Here is an 18,030-nt window from a genome sequence, read left to right as displayed (position 1 = left end):
TTCATAGTGTGTGTGTGTGTGTTTCCTGTTATTCCTGTCACACTGTCATGTAAAAGGCTTCCTCAGGACTTCTCTCTTTCTTCCCCTCCCTCCCTTCTTTCTGTCTTTTTCTTTCTTTCTCCCTCTCTCCTCACTCCTTTTTGTTCGCTTGAAATGAGCCTGCTAAATGAATCTCTGGAGGTGGGAACATTAAATCATTTGAACCATGACAAGGTTGCTCAGGAAAAAAGGGGGGCTGGGGCCTTATACTGGCCCACAAAGGGAGTTAATCACGACTTCCAGCTCCTCTTTTTACTCGTTATGCCCTAGAAGATTCTGGGCTTTTTTGTTTACTTGTTTTGTTGTTGTTGGGGGTGTGACATGTCTTTTTAAAAGTTCCTGTGGGGAGTCTGACATCCCTTTCCCAACTCTACCTTGACTATTGGGGCCCTGGGAAAGGGCAGGGGTCCCGTGGTTCTGAAATGGCATGAGTCACCTGGTGAGTGAATATGCAGATCCTTGAGCTCTGGGCCCCTGGTTTCAGGCCAGGAAATGAGGACGGAGTTACACCAAACAAATCAAACGCATTTGCCTGATTAGTGTGGCAGTGCAGCCTGGCCTACGTGGTGAGTTTCAATTTTTACTTCCGCTGCTCTGGAGGATACTGATACTGGGAGGTGCAGCTGTCGGTGTGGGTCGGGGTGGACACAGCTGGTCCTCTGTATAGAGCATATAAAATATAGATGTTGGATTGAGGTTTGCAAAAAAGTTGTTTACTAGTAGGGATAGAAGTATGGCCGCACACGTGTGAGACTGACAAGAGTGAAGTGAAAAACATGTTTTTGTGTGAAACTGAGCATAACAAAATTGAGTGATAAACACATTCACCAAAACAACTTCTAGTTATCATCTAAGAGGTAAACAAGTCCTGACAAGCGACTTCCGGTTGTCACCCAAGAAGTAAACAAGTCCGAGGAAAAGAGGATAACAGCAGAACTCCAGAGCAAGGCCCTGAGTGGTCCCTGGGCGCTCAGGCTGAGACCCTCTGCGAGGTGTAAGCCGCGACATCGGGACTCTCCGAAGTTCTTCCTTGCAAGACCAGCTCGCCTCAGACCCGTCCTGGGCCCAGTCGTCTCTCCCGGACCAGGGACCTTCTCCATCCCGGTTGACTCTGGGACTTGGTTCATTATTAAAATCTATTCTTTATAACCTTCTGTGCTGACCAGAGCACTGGCCTCTGGAGAGACAATGGCTCCCAAATAAAGCTGTTACTCACTCTATCTGAACCTGTGCATCAAGACTTTGTTCCCCACTAGTGTCCCGAGTACCATGCAGGGACGTAGGGCCCTGCCGAGGGGTTAATGTCCCCTTGACTTTCAGGAAGAGACTGAAATGTGACAACTGCCCTTCCAGGCGCTCGCAGCATCCTCCCTGCCCCAACCAGCTCCTGATGATGGTTTGTTGGGCCTAAGAAGTCTTTCCTTCCTCCAGCACCCTAGGGAAAGGACTGTGAAAGGCCGAGAGTGCTTAGAAGGTACAACACCAGTACAAAGATTACAGGTGAGGGTGCTGTGACTAGATGCTTGGGGTTCCCGTCCTGCCTTGGCTGTCAGCTGCAGGACTTGGTGTGGGTCCCTTAAACTCCACGTCTCCATTCCTTCATCTGCAAATGATAGTATTAAGAGCTCCTCAAAGGGATTGTTGTAAAAGCTACTGGTACTGGAGCATCTGGCTTGTCAGGGAGCAATCTGCTCTGCTCATTAGTGGTATCTGATACTTCTGGTGAACTTCAGGCTATCATCAGCCAGGAGGATGCAGCTGACCTCAAAGTTTTATTAAGGAACATCTGCGAGCCCTGGGACACGTTGGGTGAGGAAAAATGAGGACAGCTGGAGGTGGTGGTATAAGGAGGTGAGGAAGTGTGGAGGCAGAGAGCTGCGTGGAGTATTTGGGGGTGGTCGGGATGTTGCACCTTTACTAGAGAAATGTAGGCCTTTGGGAAGCACAGCTCACTCACCCTGGATTCCGACAAGCCTTCCTCGGCCTGCGTCACAGGGAGTCACTATCCTTGCATCGGTTGACTGAGCAGGACGAGGGTAAGAGCCTATGTGCCTGAGCAAATCCAGTGAGTGGAGGGAGCTGCTGGGCCCTGCTCCGGGCTGGGCCTGGGAAAGTGGGAAGGAAGTGAAGCCATTTTTCAGCTCTGTGGAGTAAGACCATCACCAAGAACGCACATATTTCTGGTGGGAACCAGGTTACCTGGCAACTTATATAACTTCTGACTGCTGGCTTCTTGCCCTTCGTCTCCCCTCCAGCAGTTGAGGGATCTGAGCCAGGGATTCACCCCTTGGGCCTCCTGGGACCCTGGACTCGAGCTCCAGCCCAGAGGAAGTAGAAGCCAGGAACCACACGGCTCTTCGGAAGGGAAGCATGGAGGCACCAGGCCTCTCTTTGCTCTGAGTTTTTTTTAAAACTTGCAAACTAATCTGAAAGAGTAGAGTTTATTTTTCCAATAAGGGTGTGATCCTGGCTGGGACAGCCTTTTGTGGGGTTGTAACGTTGTATCCACTTGTTTGAATATTTATTTCAAATCTGAATTTTTCTCTCAGCTTTTTGGGCTCTTTTTTTTGTTAGAATGGTTTCAATCCTAGACTCATTTTAAAAAGGTAATCAATAGTACTAGTGTATTTTCTTTTCAGGAATGGCCTCACTAGTGTTCTGCATAAAATATGAGTAGATAGGAATATTTGGAGTTTGGCAAAGTGGTAAAAATGAGGATACATGTATTTGCCTTAAAGAAATGGGTCTCTTTGCTTCTCTCAGTGTAATCATTCCTTGCATTCACTGTTGAGGACTCTGGCTGAAGACTCTGGCAGGTGGTGGGGCCCGTTTTATGGTCTTAAAGAATGTGACGGGAAGGAGATGATAGCGATGGTAGTACACAGGGTGTTTTTTTCCTTGTCAGTTTTGTTTTGACTGAATTACAACCGTATTTAGTAAATGCCTCTAACAGTCGCTGACTATGTATTCGGCACTTTTCTCTCATTTAATTGTCAGATTAACTCTTTGAGGTTGATCATGAATCCCATTTTACAGATAAAAATCCTGAAGCCAAGTGGTTGAGTAATTTCCCTAAGGTCCCACAGCTAGAATCTGGACAGAGTTGGGATTTGAACACAGGTCAGTTTCAGTCCCATAATCATGTATTTCTATTATGACACACGTGCCCTAAAGGAGATTTACTAACAATAGGAGAAAAAAGGATCCAGGTAACATTTATTGAATGCTTGCTGTGTGCTAGGTACTATGCTAAGTACTTTATCATTGTCTGAGGCTCAGCGACCATGGCTGGGTTGCTAATGTTATTACTTTGGTTTCACCGAAGATGAAACTGAGGCTCAGCAGTGTTAAGTGCCTTGCCTGATATGTAAATGGTGGAGGTGGAATTCACAAGGCAGCCTGAGTCCAGAGCCCAGCGCCTTCCCTCAGCATAGATCCTTCGTGGGCTCACAGTGTGCAGATGAAAAATTGAAGGAGTCTTGTGGTCTGAGAAAGCCACTGTTGGAACAATGAATTTGCAAGCACGGATAGAAACTATTTTCAGTGGGTTATCAAGTACTCACAGTGTCAATTTTGTGTAAGATTCTGGGTCTCAAATGCTATTCAGAGACACCAGGAAGTATAAGACATGTCCCGCTCTTGAGGAGTGGCCAGTCTGGTTATGGGAATTACCATACACAGGAAGGAACAGGCACTTCAGGTCTAGGAAAGTTTCGTAGAGTGGAATGTTGTTTGTGTTATGGAAAGGTAGGTTGGATATACAGGTGGTTCAGTTGTAATCACCAAAATCGCCTGTTGCAACAGAGTAGTAAACTTTTTGCTGGTGGATGGTCTTACCGTCAATTCCTAAAAACAGAAAACACCTGTGAAGCATAGTAACACAAGGTGTATGCTTGTATTGGGGGCAGGAAAAATCTGAAGATGACAGGGAGAAAAAGTAGACTAGCTGGCGTGAGCAAACAATTTTTCCTGACTCAGGAGGGCTTCACAGGCCAGGCTTTGATCTTAGAGATGATGGTACCTAACTCACCTTATTGACTCCGAAAGGTCTGGCTCTGGGGGAGGGGGGGTGTTTCCCAAGGTTCATCTGGCAGGTGTTCAGGAATGGATTGGGAGGGAGGGACAGGGGATGAGGCTGGAGAAAGTTCTGCCCGGTTACAAAACTGCTGTGAACTACTGGGCAGAAAATTGTTAATGCTGGAACTCTCGTTAGGGTGAGTACGTCAGTTGGCTGTCTAGGGTCTTTAAGCAAAGGTGAGTAATATTGGGAAGAGGCAGAAATCGGCCTTTCTGATGTGACTGAGGGGGCGGGAGCTCGGAGAGAGGCTAGAGGAGAAAGGAACAGTTATCCAGGATCAGATGACTTTCTTAGGCTCTCAGGGAGGAACACGTTAGTTCACCATCACCCCCATCCCAAGGATGAATTGATTTGCATATGTATTAGAAAACTCTCTATCTTGATTTCTTGTCCTAGCTTTACAAAGTTTCCGTTCGTTACTTTATCACTGTGGTCCGAGAGGCCTAGGTCTGACCTCTATACCAATTTGAGACCATCACGGGCTTTCTAAAAATGCTTAAAGGAGTTGGCAGTGGAGGTGGCATTCAACACTTTATAGACCAGTGTTGGCTGCTGTGATGGCTGCCTTGTCTTGGGCATCGAGTTCAATCTCAGGGGCCTGGTGCACAGAGAGCAGGGAGGGAGGAAGGGGAAAGCAATGAGGGCCCGAAGGAGAGAGAAGAAATGCATGTTTAGGGCACTTGTAGGTTGTAGTCGTTGAAGGTCAGGTCAGTGACTTTGCCTGTTTGTCACTCTGTGTGTCCCCCCTGGGGCTGTTCTTATTCATTAGTAACCAACACTGCATTTTAGGGACCCCCCTCACCCCTCAAATAGGAGCTATACCCAGAGTATCTCAACTTTTTAATTCCTGGAAGTATTTTTAAATAACTCCTTCCAGGTCAGGTGTCACTGTGAGGATTGAGGTTCTCTTTTCTGGCTTGTAATCAGACTGTCATTGTCACCAAGAGCTTGTCTCATTGCTAATCATCCAACTTGTGGGGAAGCAATTAAGTGAAAGTGATTGGTAGGAAATAGTGATTTGAAAGGTGGTTTCTTTGTATTGACTTCTTTAATAATCACAAACAAGAGACCAAATTTGGGGACCGTGTCTTGCCAAGGAGGAATAGCAAAGATTAACTCCTCACTTGGAGAGAGTTTTAGTGAGGACTTGCCTCAGGGATGGCCCTGTGTGGGTGGCCGTGTGTGTCTTTGTCGTTGCTCCTAGGGACTCCAGACTGCATTTGCAAAGAATGGTTATTCCGGACTGGATGGGCTTGTGATGATTGTTTCTTAGTGCTTCTCTGTCCTGCGCGGCTGGTCTGCTTGCCTTATTTATAAGTTTACCAAGTGACCTAACTTCTCAAGGAATGTTATTCCTTGAAAGATGGTATCTAAAGACACATAGGCTTGCCACAGTTAGTCTGACGAAACTCTTACCTCGTCCTGTGGTTAAGATGCTCTGTCGTCTGCACAGTTGTTGGTAGGATATTAGATGAAAAGGCACTGCCCTGCAATATCTCTACACCGGCCCTGTCCAGCAGAACTTTCTGCCGTGACGGAGATGTTTTATGTCTGTGCTGTCCGACATGAGAGCCACAAGCCATGTGTATCTGTTGAGCATTGGAAATGTTGTTCATGTGTCTGGGGAACTGACTTTTGTATTTTAATTTTGAGCTAGCCACATGTAGTCGCGGCTCTCATATTGGAGCGCACTGCTGTAGACGATGGGCGGAGATGACTGAGGGCTGCGTTTAGGCCTTGGATGTCGGTCTTCTTCGGGTGGGTTTCTTTCGAGGGGAGGTTTAAGACACAGGGTACTCCGGTGGATAGTAGAAAACCTAACAGCATAGAATTGGGAAGTTGTATTTAAATGTTGGCATTCCAGGAAGATTTGGGTCATTTGTAGCTGGCGTAGGCAAGGAAGCTTTTAGATGAAAATGGCAAGCATGTGGCTTTCGGGTCTTCTGGAATAATGTCTAGGCAGCCGCAAATGGTTTGTTTACTCATGCTCCTAGGGAAGCAGTGTGGTGTAGGAGCCTGGCAGATCTGTGTGAAGACGGGGGTCACCCAGGCAAGAGATTTGGCTTTCTGAGCGTGTTTTTTTATTTTTCCCCCTTCTTCTATGCCCACCCCCGCCCCCAACTCTGGTTCAAGCCGTTGTTTCTCAGTCTAGTTGTGTAGGACACAGCTCCCTGGCCCACGCTGGTATTATGAGCCTTGCGCTCCCCCGGCTGAGACAATTGGTCGCCAGTTGTCGGTCGGCCACTCACAGCAGCTCACGGCAGCTCTCGCTGGCTGCCGGCCACTCATGGCAGCCCATGGCAGCTCAGCTCCAGGGAGAGCCGTTGTTCACAATCTTAGCTGTAAAGGGTGCAGCTCACTGGTCCATGTGGGAATCGAACTGGTGTTAGGAGCATGGCGCTCCAACCACCTGAGCCACCAGGCTGACCTTGAGCCTGTTTCTTTATCTACAAAATATAATAGTACTACCTCAAAGAGCTATTATTATGTTAGATACCTTATACAGAGCTCCTGATATTTTGGCACATAGCAGGTTCTCAATTAATGGAGGCCTTATTATCAAAATAGGATTACCATATATACACTAAGATCCCTGATTATCTAAAACTGCATGATGAAACTGAATTCTTTCTCCTTTTCTTATATCTTCTGATGAGGGAGACCTGTCTCTTCACACATATTGAGCTAGGTGTTTTGAGTGTCGCAGAGTCAAGAAGGCAAGAAGGGTGTGAAGAGGCTAAGTAATACATAGAGGGACCCTTGGAAAATTGAGACTTGTAGAATGATAAATAAATTGAACTCTTCAGTCAGTGGTAAGGGCACAAGCTTATCTTCAGAATTCCAGCTTTTAATTCTCCTCCTGTCCCAGAAGAGTATTAAGTGGAATTTACAGCTTAAACGGCCTCCAGGTTTTTGGGCATTTATTTGCATGGCACCTTGGACACCTCCTAGAGATGATTCCATTATTATTTCCTTATCTGGGTTCTGTTTACTTGAACACTTGAGGTTGATATAGTATTTTACAAGAACTGAACATTGTCTTCCACACATCATTAATCTCGCCTTTCTTACCCAGCATAAGTATGAAATTAATCAAAAAGGAAAGGGAAATTAATATGTTGGTATTCACAATTTATCAGGATATTTCACAGCAGGTATGAAATTAACTTCTCTGAATTAATACACGCTTCAACAAATGAAAGGTATAGAAAAGGGTTATTTATTATTTAGGAAGTACCCCTTAATGCTTCTTGCTTTGATAATTAGATGATGCGTGGCGTCTGGTGATAAGACCATTCGGTATTGTGAGGTCATCTTAGGACTCATGGTAAGCATTAAATCAGCTTTCTTGTTTACATATTTCACTGAGACAAATGAGATAAAGCCAGATGGTTAATGTATACTTGTTTCCTGTCAATTGAAAAAGGTTTGCCCAAACACTTGCAGTTTTGATCTCTGTTTACAGTAAACTAAATTTGACCTGGGTTCTGTGTTTCCTCGTTATGACATTTGGTATGATAAGTTTCAAAGGATACATTATTATGAACACATTATGGAAAAGAATGGGGCATTATAATTATAACTATTATGGCTTTTGCCGAGGTTGATAAAGGACAAGCTTTTGTTACTGAATCATGCCTGTAATTACATCAGAAATGACAGGCAGCAGTCACCTTCCATTAGGGGTGGGAGACAATGAGGCTTACGATTTAAGTGATCACATACGGTGCCGAATGAATCATCCTCAGCCTCATTATCAGGATTTAAAAATAGAAAGGAATATTTGACATCATACTATAGCAGATTTTTAAGGAACAGAAAAATGCCAGATAGTTTAAGGAACAGAGCTGTCTGAAATGATGTCCCAGCCCACATGGCAATGGCTTATTGGCCGTGGTTCTCAAATTTGAGTGTGTTTCCCAGTTTCCTGGAGGGCTTGTTCAGATTGCCATGAGCAACTGAATTCCTGATTCAGTAGGTATGTGAGGTTCTGAGATTTTGTATTCCAACTTCCTCGATGATATTTGTGTTACTAGTTCAGGGACTGCAACAATGGGAACCATTAGGCTGAAGGGACAGAACCAGGTGTAACTTGAGAATGGTTCCAGAAGCAGGATTTTAGGATTAATTCCCTAAGCACCTATTAAAATTTTGATGAAAATAAGAAGTTTTGCTTGGGGTGGCATGCAAGTTTTGTGAAGAGGATTTGCTCTTGGTGACATAAATGAACATTAAAAGCAGTTGTAAACCTAGATAACTAACTGTTCTGCTGGCCTGCTGTCGTCATGTCTTAGTAAAATCTTGGATAAACTTTGGTAGCTATAACTATTATTTCTATAGTCCAAGTTATTTCTATAGTCCAAGTTAATGATGAAGTCACAGGGTTTGAATATTTTTTCCCCTCATTTGTTAATCAAACACTGTTTACCTGGGGAGCATCCGTAGGAGAACAGTCATTTTACCTGAGGGTAGGTATTCTAGGTCCCAAGGCACTAAAGCATCGTCACTATCAACCTACTTGACGAAAGAGCAGTCAGCAAAATGAAAATGTAGCACATTGGGCACCACCTGCGCCTGTGGTTCCAGGCTTCTGATTGGTTCTAGAACTGCCCTTTTGTTATCCTATTATTGTCCTTGTATAACAGTAACAACCACAGTAATAACTGCGAACGTTTGTAGAGGGCTTGCTGCCTCTCTGACTGATCAGCAGCTGTCCTCTGGTTCTATTGTGTTAGTTCATGGTTCCCTGCCATTATTTCTGACTGCGGCACTGTGATCACCTCTGATTCCAACACAGGAGGACACAGGCTTGGAGAGGCACTTGGTTGCCCACATACGGTTTGTGAGGGTTGGACCTCTGTGTTTGAGTCCAGGCTATCAGAGCGATGTGGGACAGGTTTAGATTTGATTATATTTTGAGAAGCTTTCAGTGGAGGCGTGATGAGAGGCCTCACTGAAATGGAAAGATGCTAGCTAGTAGGAAGTTTGTTGAAGTGTGATGAAACCAGATGTATTTAAGGTTAAGATTGTTTAAGTTCCGACGTCAAGGACCACTCTAGATCTTTGTAACTGTGCAAAATTTCACTGAATGGTGAATTGATCAGCTCTGCCCAACATAAAATGCAAGATGCACGAAGCCAGCATTGTTGTTACGGGGTCTTTTTCTATGTGACCATATGATGTTCGAGAAGGAAGATTGAATGGCGTAAAGCTTATACACAAGGTCATTATTTGTTTCTAGTGTATACCACAGATGGTCTTACCATTTGAAATCTTTTCTCTAGACGTGAAGATATTTTAGGCAAAACCATAAACTCCTTTCAGCTGTGTTTCTTTGGTGTTCTCAATGAGCCACCTTTTCTTATAAGGCTGTGGAAAAGGAGAGAGCGAGAGCCTGCTTTGAGTTATGTCCATGGTTTTTGTGCTGAGATTCTGAGACTCTCTTGGGAGAGACACTGTCCATAGGGAGTAAGAAGATGAAAAGCTTGAGTGTACAACTGAAAAGAGATCAACCCAACAGATTCCAGTGCTGCAGGGCATGCGGGGGTAGGGAGGTGTGAGACCCACAGGTCTAGAATCTGCCTCGATTGTGTCTTCAGATCCTAAGTAGACACTGTAGAGGTAGGTGGTCCTTGAACATGCTTGCTCTATCATGGCCCACCTTTGAGATGCTTTGAATGGGGGTGAGAGGTATAGGCCAGAAATTCAGATGCAGATTTGTAATAGAATGCCACTCTATAGTGCAGAGCTAACCAAGTAGATTATTTTGTCTGTGGGCCATTTGTAATACCTTTTATCCAAAAGATAAAATGAAAGGGGTAAATGTTGGTTGAAAATAAGATTCCAGTTTTTCCTAGCTACTCTTTTACTGTCTGTCCCCTGTGATTGCTGCCTTATTCTTCTCTCTAGATTGGATTGCAGTCCCATGATCTCTATTTACAAATGCTTTCAGAGTTATGGTATAATTAAGAAAGGGAGGAAAAATAAAAACATAAGCCCAAGAAGGGAGCCTGTTAATCCCTCGAAAAGATACTTTTGGGTGAAATCTTGATGCAAGCTGTGGAGTGGTGCTGTTTTGAAAATTAGGAAGGACAAAGGACTTCCTTCAACATTTTCTTTATCTACAGGCACAGCCAGAAATGGCTATAAACTTTCATTAATGTTATATCCTTGGCTCCGCAGGAAATGATATTTAAGATTAGTTGAACATTAAAGCTTTGCTGAGTATAGAAATGAATGGCCTTTCGGTTTCTTGGTGACCATGAATTTTTCTAATATATACAGCCAAGGGTAATAAAATGGTTTTCATATGACTCAGGGAGTTGCTTATCAGAGTCTTAAGGTAAAATCAAGATTGAGTTCTTAATTAGTGTATTATTAAAGAAAAACAAATCCACACTTGAAAGCTTCAGGGGAGATAAAGGATAAGGAACTTTTTTTATTTTGGTACATCATGAACTTTCTTTTTAATCTTACATTGTTACTACTGGTATGATTCATATGTAGTCACCTACTGCCCTTCCACGTGATCCCATTACTCACAAGGAAAATTGCCATATAAGGTACAGAAAGGAGTAAAAGCATTGAAAATAAGTTAATATTATTTAGGTCTGAGGCATGTGGGTATTCATTTTATGAGTCTATACTGCTGCACAAAGTGTGTTGACTGAGATGCTTAGGATTATTTTCTCAAAATACATCTTGATGACTAGACTTACTGGAGTTAGCAGCTTTTTCTGTATCATGATCATCTAGTTTCAAAAATCATTCCTTCACCTCAAAGCTATCTCAAACAGAAAGCTGGTATGAAAAGGCAGCCACATGATCACTGGCATCGATTCAGTTCCTTCCAACCTTCCATCCTTCTTTTGTAAGCATTTATTGAGGCCCGAGTGTCTCGTGGAGATGGTGGGTTTGGAATGACTGTAGGTTGAGCCTGCTCTGCCAAGTTGCCCAGTGTGGAATCCTCTGGTATTGCTCAGAGATTGTTGACACAGACAAAAATGTGGAGGCTGGGAAGGGCAGGTATATGCTGCAGACCATAAAGAGGGAATTGGCTTGTTTGGATTAAAAATAACAAATTTCTCAGACATTTTCCAGCAGAGAATGGTATATGCTCTTCTATGAGGTCCGTAGGTAGAAGGTAGACCATTTGGTTAGTCTTGGAAGACCTGTGGGTAGTCAGCGTGAAGACGGGTCTATGCAGCGTGGTCTTCAGTGCCCCCGCCCCGCTCCCCCTCGCTCCTTCTCTCCCCATTGAGCTCTCTCAGTTTTATAATTCTCTGCTGATAAATTCCTCAAAGATCAGAAACGCACCGTGTGTGTGTGTGTGTAAAAGAACATGTTTTTCCTTTTTTATAAAGGTGTTTTAAAGGGGGAAAATATTAACTATATAGAAGCACATACCAGATATGTTTCTAAAATGGCTTTTCATTGCTTTTTTTATTCTTCAAGGTGAAGCAGCTATAAATAATGTTATATTTGAACAGGCATGTAATTCACTTGGCTTTATCTCATTGTAAATGCCTTAGTTTTTTGTACTAGAGCTAGCTATCGGTTTTTAAAATTGTGTGTATACATATACTTGAGACTGTGTGTGTATATGAATGTAGTTGAGTCCAGAAAGCATTAGGATTGGGAAAAGCTTTGGTTTAATGCCTCCTGAGATTTGGAACAAAGAGCAGTTTTGTGCAGATGCTTCATCTTGGCCAAATGCAGCCTTGCTCCTGCTGAACTAATAACGGATGGATTTGGATCCTAGCGAGTGAGATCATACAATTTTTCAGACAAATGCCTCTGGATGTTGAAGTGATAGGGCCTCCCACCTAGCTATTTTTAGGTATCCTTTTTTGGGGTTGGTGTGGGGTGGGCGAGAGACTATCTTAAAAGGCACCTGGGTTCCAAACTGGGAGGAGCAAAGTTCATAGAAGCTCTTGAATCAAGTCCTTAAAGAGAAGAAACTTACATATGTCTTTATCCTTGTGATTTCAGGAGTGATTACTGTTCTAAAGCGGACCTTGACGGAGGATCCATTAGGTCATGTAAGTACTGTAGTAAGCAAATATTAACCCAGCTAAGCACAATCCAGGATATTTGCCCTTGAGAGGGAGAGGACCATATAGTCAGATGTTAGCATTTGAAACCATCAAAATACATATACTGCAGTCCCAAAGGACGACGCAGGGCTCTAAGATTGCAGCCCAATTCTGAGAGGACGTCTCTGGCTATCTGGTTAAAGGCTGGTGGACTCGATCTTTTGGCATAATGGGGCAAGGATATTTCAACTGTCTAGAATTAGTAAAGAGACTGGAGCAGAAAGCCATTTATTTATTCAGTCATTATCAAACACAGATTTATTAAGCTTGCTTATGGCTAATTACCCTTACATAGAAGGGCTGGCCCCTGTACCACAGCCCCACGCAGACCTCACACAGATGACCACCATATGAATATAAGTGAAGGCAGTGAGCTGGAGTGTGACCCATAAAGATTGCACAGTGACCAAACTGTGTCTATATCAGCGAACCATTGTTCAAGGACTATATTTTCTTAGAGTCCAAAGTTAACATATTTTATGAAGGAAGCAATTTGCTAAATATGTCTTTATTTCCCTGTCTGAATAGTCTGTAGGGTTTAAAACCACTGTACAGGCTACCCTTGAGAGTTACCTTGGTGCATCAGATGTTCAACTTGGAAGCAGAGTATTTGAATTTCACTGGCTGATAGGATTTGGGTGTCAAGGTTATGTGGCTAACAACCGAATGAAATATTGAGCACTCCTAATTCTTGTTTCTTTTATGTATGTGGGCCTTTGAACACACTTTGTCTCTAAAACAGCATCACAGGAGAAAAAACTCCCTAGCAACTCAGCAGCCGACGAATAAAAGCCTTAATATTAGAACTAGAAAATCATGTGAGCATGTGACTTACATCAGAGGCTTTTCTCTAGTGTCACCTTGAGAGTTTGTCCTAATAGGAGAAATCAGAGAAATGGGAAGTGTCTCCTTCAGAACCTCAAAGAGGTTTAGAATCTCTAAAGACATGGGATTTTGTCTGAGACACAACAAGCATGTTTCATCCACCACCCTACACGTGCACACGCACACGCCACACATATCACTCAATGGAAATGGGACTTCATTGGAGAGACTGGCCAACTGAACAATCCATCTTCAAGGGTCTGTTCGGAGATTAGTTGAGTGTTGGCAGATAGGGAAGTCTGTTCACCGCTCTCCAAGAGTTGCCAGGCGTGGCAGATGGGGGTAGAAGGCTGGCATGGAGACTCAGAGCTGGGTCTCTGGTCCCTGACACCTGGTTGCTGTGGCTTATGCTATGGGAAGGGAAGAGCATCTTTTTGCCTTTCCTGTGCTGTGATTCTTTCTATGGCAATGTGTGTACCTCCCTCCTGCTCTCAGCTCTGCACTGTGTGTGGTTGACAGTCTTCATGGAGCAGGCAGATGTATTGGCGTTGTGTGGCGCTCCTGGGCTGTGTCTGTCTGCCATCAAGTATGTTGTCACCTTCTCCCCTCAGCACGCCATACCTAGCTGCCTTTGGTGAGGCCTCTTGGCTCCTTTAGGAGTCACTACTGAAAGAGCAGCTGTCTGTCAGCCTCCTCCAGAGCTGTCGAATTAGGTTGTTGTCAACCTGTTGTTGGAGGAGTTCCCAACGCAGCAGACTTGGCTGTCGTTGACGTTTATAACTTGATAGCCATATCACAGATGAGTTTGCATTTCCTATAATCCTTTAAGAGTCTTCAGAATATAAAGCACATGGCCTCTACACACTTTGGCAACCCCCAGGAGTGTGGAAATAGTTGAGTCTTCCCGAAAGTGGAGAAGCAGCTGTCCATTGCCCATTGGGTAAAATCATCTCTCTTCCAATTTAGATAGGAAGAAGTTGTCCTGCATTTATGCTCAGGTTTATGTGTAACCACATGAGTCAGTTAGATCAGGAAGCTTTTTGGCTTCTGAGAATAAACGACTTTTTAACTGACTACCGTTGAGACTGTGGTAAGAGAAGATATTACTGTGAAATTTATGTCCCAAAATGTTTCTCAAATGGATTGGTAGATCCTGCACCTGTTTTTGTTGTTGTTTTTTTTTATGCCTTAATTTCTGGAAGAACCAGCTCCTAAGCTTCATTTCTTGACATATGATTGGAAGAGAAAGATGCGGTATTCTTGGTGAATATAAAAATGGAAACCAAAGCTAGTCCAGTAGATCATGTGAACATATACTGTCAAAGTGGAGAAAGAACAGAATGAAACTGGACTGCGTTTTATGTACTGTGGACCTGTCTAGACTCTTAGTTTGTTGAGGGCTAGGTATGGCTGCCACTGGGTAGCACAGAACCTGGTCCATGGCAACATAGTGAGCTGAACTAATGAATGTAAAGGAGAAAAGATTTAGGTAGAAAAAGTTTATTTCATTTTAGTCATGCGTCACTTAATGAGCGGGATATATTCCGAGAAATGCATCATTAGGCAATTTCATCATTGTGCAAACATCATAGAGTACACTTAACACGAACCTAGAGGGCACACTCTCCCACACACCTAGGCCAGGTGGGATAGCTTACTGATCCTAGGCCACAAGGCTGTGCAGCACGTTACTGTACAAAACAGCACGAGACTAAATCAAGCACTAGAGAAAAGGATGCACTCAATAGGCACGGTACACAGGAGACATACGAGGCTATTGCCAGTGTAACACGGCGTACTGTTTTACAGCAGACTTGTTTATAAGTAGAAAGAGTACATTCTAAAACAATAAAAATTACAGTAAATACATAAACCAGTAACATAGTTGTTTATCGTTATCAAGTATTATATGCTGTATGTAATTGTATGTGCTAGACTATCCTACTACTGGCAGCACAGTAGGTTTGTTAGACCAGCATCACCACAAACACGAGGGCAGTGCATTGCGCTGATGTTAGGGTGGCTACCGTGTCACTAGGTGATAGGAATTTTTCTGCTCCATTATAATCTTATGGGACCATTGTCATATATGTGGACTGTTGACTGAAATGTCATGCGGCATATGACTATGTTTTTATCTTTGTGGTGCGGACATTGAAATACATTAATCAGCAATTCCAGAATATGGGATTTAAAGGTAATGACATTTTCTGGTTGGCATCAAAGATGAGTAATCTTGGAACAGAAATGGGGATTTAGATAGCAGGCCTTCGAAGTGATGAAATGGAACGCCTTCACTGCCTGTGGTCAGATTTCTCCCTATGGTTCCCAGGGCATTGGTCACGTCTTATGAAATAATCAGTACCTGACCGCATCTGTGTGCTGTGCAGCTAAGTCCAGTGCATGGCTTGCGAGGCAGGAGTGGGGCAGGAACAGGCTCCGGAGCCAGATGGATGGTGGCCACGGGCTTTGGGAAGATTGTCAGCTGAGGAATGTTTGTCACCTTTCTGGCCCTTTGCCGGTGGTACACGTTCATACACCATCTCAGTTCTCTTTCTCAGAGAACAAGAAGTGCTTTGGGGTCCGTAAGGCTGCATTCTATTGGGTTGGTGCAAAAGTAATTGCTGTTTAAAAGGTTAAAAAAAAAAAAATTGCAAAAACCGCAATTACTTTTGCACCACCTAATAGTGTAGCTAGCTGCTGCTCATTATTGTTAGAGGAACACCGTGGAGTAAACCCTGTGTCCCTCCAGGCCCAAGGGAAAGACGGGGCTGCTGGGCAGAGGTCAGAGGTCAGGGCTGTGGGCAGCCGCTTGTCTCGTCACCAGGCCAAATGTGGAGCAGCAGAGCAGTTGTCTTCATAAGGCGTGACTGGTTTTGACGGGATCTAAGCAGAATTCCCAGTTCATGGCAAGAGGTTTCAAAACAGCGTCTTGCATCTGTTCTCTGGCTTTACTTGAAAAGAATTATTTAAAAATTTTTCAATATTTTCAAGTATCCAGAGAAGTACAGAGACTTACGAGAAAACGTACTCATGTACTTCCCCCTAGATTCCCTGCCTTTCTGATCTTGCTGGTGATGTATGTCTGTGACTAACTGTGAAAGAGGCTTACGTGGGCTTATGTGAAAGTTCTGTCCTTTTGTCCCTGGAAGTTGTAAAACCTGTGGTCTGTGTGGAACCCCAACCTACACGAAGCCCCAGCACATCCAGTCTCCGAGGAGGGGTGGTGCTATGTGGGTCCGCACTGAGCTCCAGTTTCCTTTCTTCATTCCGTTATGTCACTGCGATCACTGCCATCAGCTTTTCTCCTCATTCAGTTTCAAGGAGGTGAGTGTGGATGTAAGTGCTTTCCTCCAGCTAGTTCAGGACTCCCTTATAACGGGCAGTTGAGTCGGTCCTGCTTGGCAGAGCTGATGCTACCTCCACATCCTGGTCCCTTCCCGTGATACTTCATCATAATCGATGCGACACGCAGATGACTTGCTTTGTGAATAACCTCTTGTTTCTTCCCTAGCCAGTATGGGATTTCTCTATGTATGTCCGTCTCCCTGGAGGAGAGAGGTGAAGTTCATTTCGCTTTGCCTTTCAGGTTTAGAATGATGGACAGACAGCATCTGTCAGGCAGGCTGAGCCTCAGGTTAATTAACGTAGGTAAGACCCATTGACAGGTTTCTAGTCACTTCTTCTTTCACCGTGGCCATTTTCTGGGACCAGAGCCCGTGTTATTTTAACTGTGTTGATGGATGACTGATCGTTCCCTTAACTCTTCGTTTTGGTCTGAGCCTCAAGATGGCTTGCAGGAATCAGCGCTCAAATTGGAGGGGCCTGTGGACAGCTCCCCACCGCTCACTTAATGAGAGACACCACCTTGAAAGGAAGGGTAGAGGGAGTTGCTGAGCCTGGAGGATTGAGAGCCCAGGTAAGGGTGAGGCAGGAAGAATTGGGGAAGGGGGTGCAGTCGCCTTGGGAATTTTGCTGAAGAGTTTGGGGACTTGGGGTGCCCAGAGAAACAGAACAGTTTTTTAAAATTCTGAGCTATCATGGTCTGATACAGTAAAAATCAATTACTAGAAAAATGACAAAAAAAAGTAAAGTCCAAAATAATAAGCCTTCAATTTTATTATTAGATTCAGAAACATAAATTATCCTATCAAACTGCTATAAACGTTCCTAGAACACTTACCCTCAATTTTGGTACTTACCTCTTCATAGACCAGAAACACTCTGTGGACTGTCCCCTGACCGGCTTCCCCCCCCACCCCACCCCCGCCCCGCCTTTGATAGCTCTGACCTAGAAGGTGGAGGGGGGTCTCAGCTCGGTTTCTGTCTGCATATGCTGGGAGGCCCACCCTGGTCTCTCGGAGTCTTGGTTTTTATGCTGCAAAGTGGTGGTTAGTCAGCACGGTACTGTTCTCCCTGACAGGAAATGTGGGACCAGGAGCAACAGGTGCTTATTCCTGAGCCCCTCGTTCCAATGCGTCTCCTTTTAGAGATCCTTCTGGAAGGCACATGCTGGGGATTAATTCTTATAACCCCTTGGCCACCTTGAACAGATGTGACCAGCTCATTTGAAAAGTGCCTGTCCTCCATGAGTGACTTTGTGTAACAAACGGACCTTCGTGCAAGTGTTTGTCTGTCTATATCTATTGTTATTTGGCACCCAGTAGAAGTGTGTTTTGTGTTCATGGTTTTAGGCCGGTGGTGGTGGGTGGGGAGAAATGACCCATTTTAAGAAGTCATTTAGCGAACAAGGCAAAATATAAATGGGCCCTGACTTTTTGAACATAGGCCCTCCAGGATCACCCTGCAGGAATGTTCATTCCAGCCCACGGGAAGTAGGAGTAGATGGAGGAGCCAGTGTGGGACGACTGTTTTTTCACTGGGCATGGCTGGCAGTGGTTAGTGTCACTCTCCATTCATATTCCACTGCCTAGAGCTCAGTCACCTGGTCGCACCTTGCTGGGAAGCGTAGTCTAGCTGTGTGTCCAGGGA

At 44.3% G+C, this 18,030-nt stretch overlaps 1 protein-coding gene across 1 annotated transcript in view; it reads left to right on the top strand.

Annotated features, from left to right (window-relative positions):
- The window catches only part of MGAT5 (alpha-1,6-mannosylglycoprotein 6-beta-N-acetylglucosaminyltransferase), a 332,082-nt gene that overhangs the window by 35,145 nt on the left and 278,907 nt on the right, over positions 1–18,030 (top strand). The window contains 1 exon segment of the mRNA XM_033112421.1: positions 12,110–12,159. The gene's annotated coding sequence lies outside the window, so the exon portion shown is untranslated.

This window comes from Rhinolophus ferrumequinum, chromosome 8 (assembly GCF_004115265.2).
Source record: "Rhinolophus ferrumequinum isolate MPI-CBG mRhiFer1 chromosome 8, mRhiFer1_v1.p, whole genome shotgun sequence".
Lineage (NCBI taxonomy): Eukaryota > Metazoa > Chordata > Mammalia > Chiroptera > Rhinolophidae > Rhinolophus > Rhinolophus ferrumequinum.
Note: the sequence above shows the minus strand (reverse complement) of the source record. Positions and strands in the feature narration are given on the sequence as shown.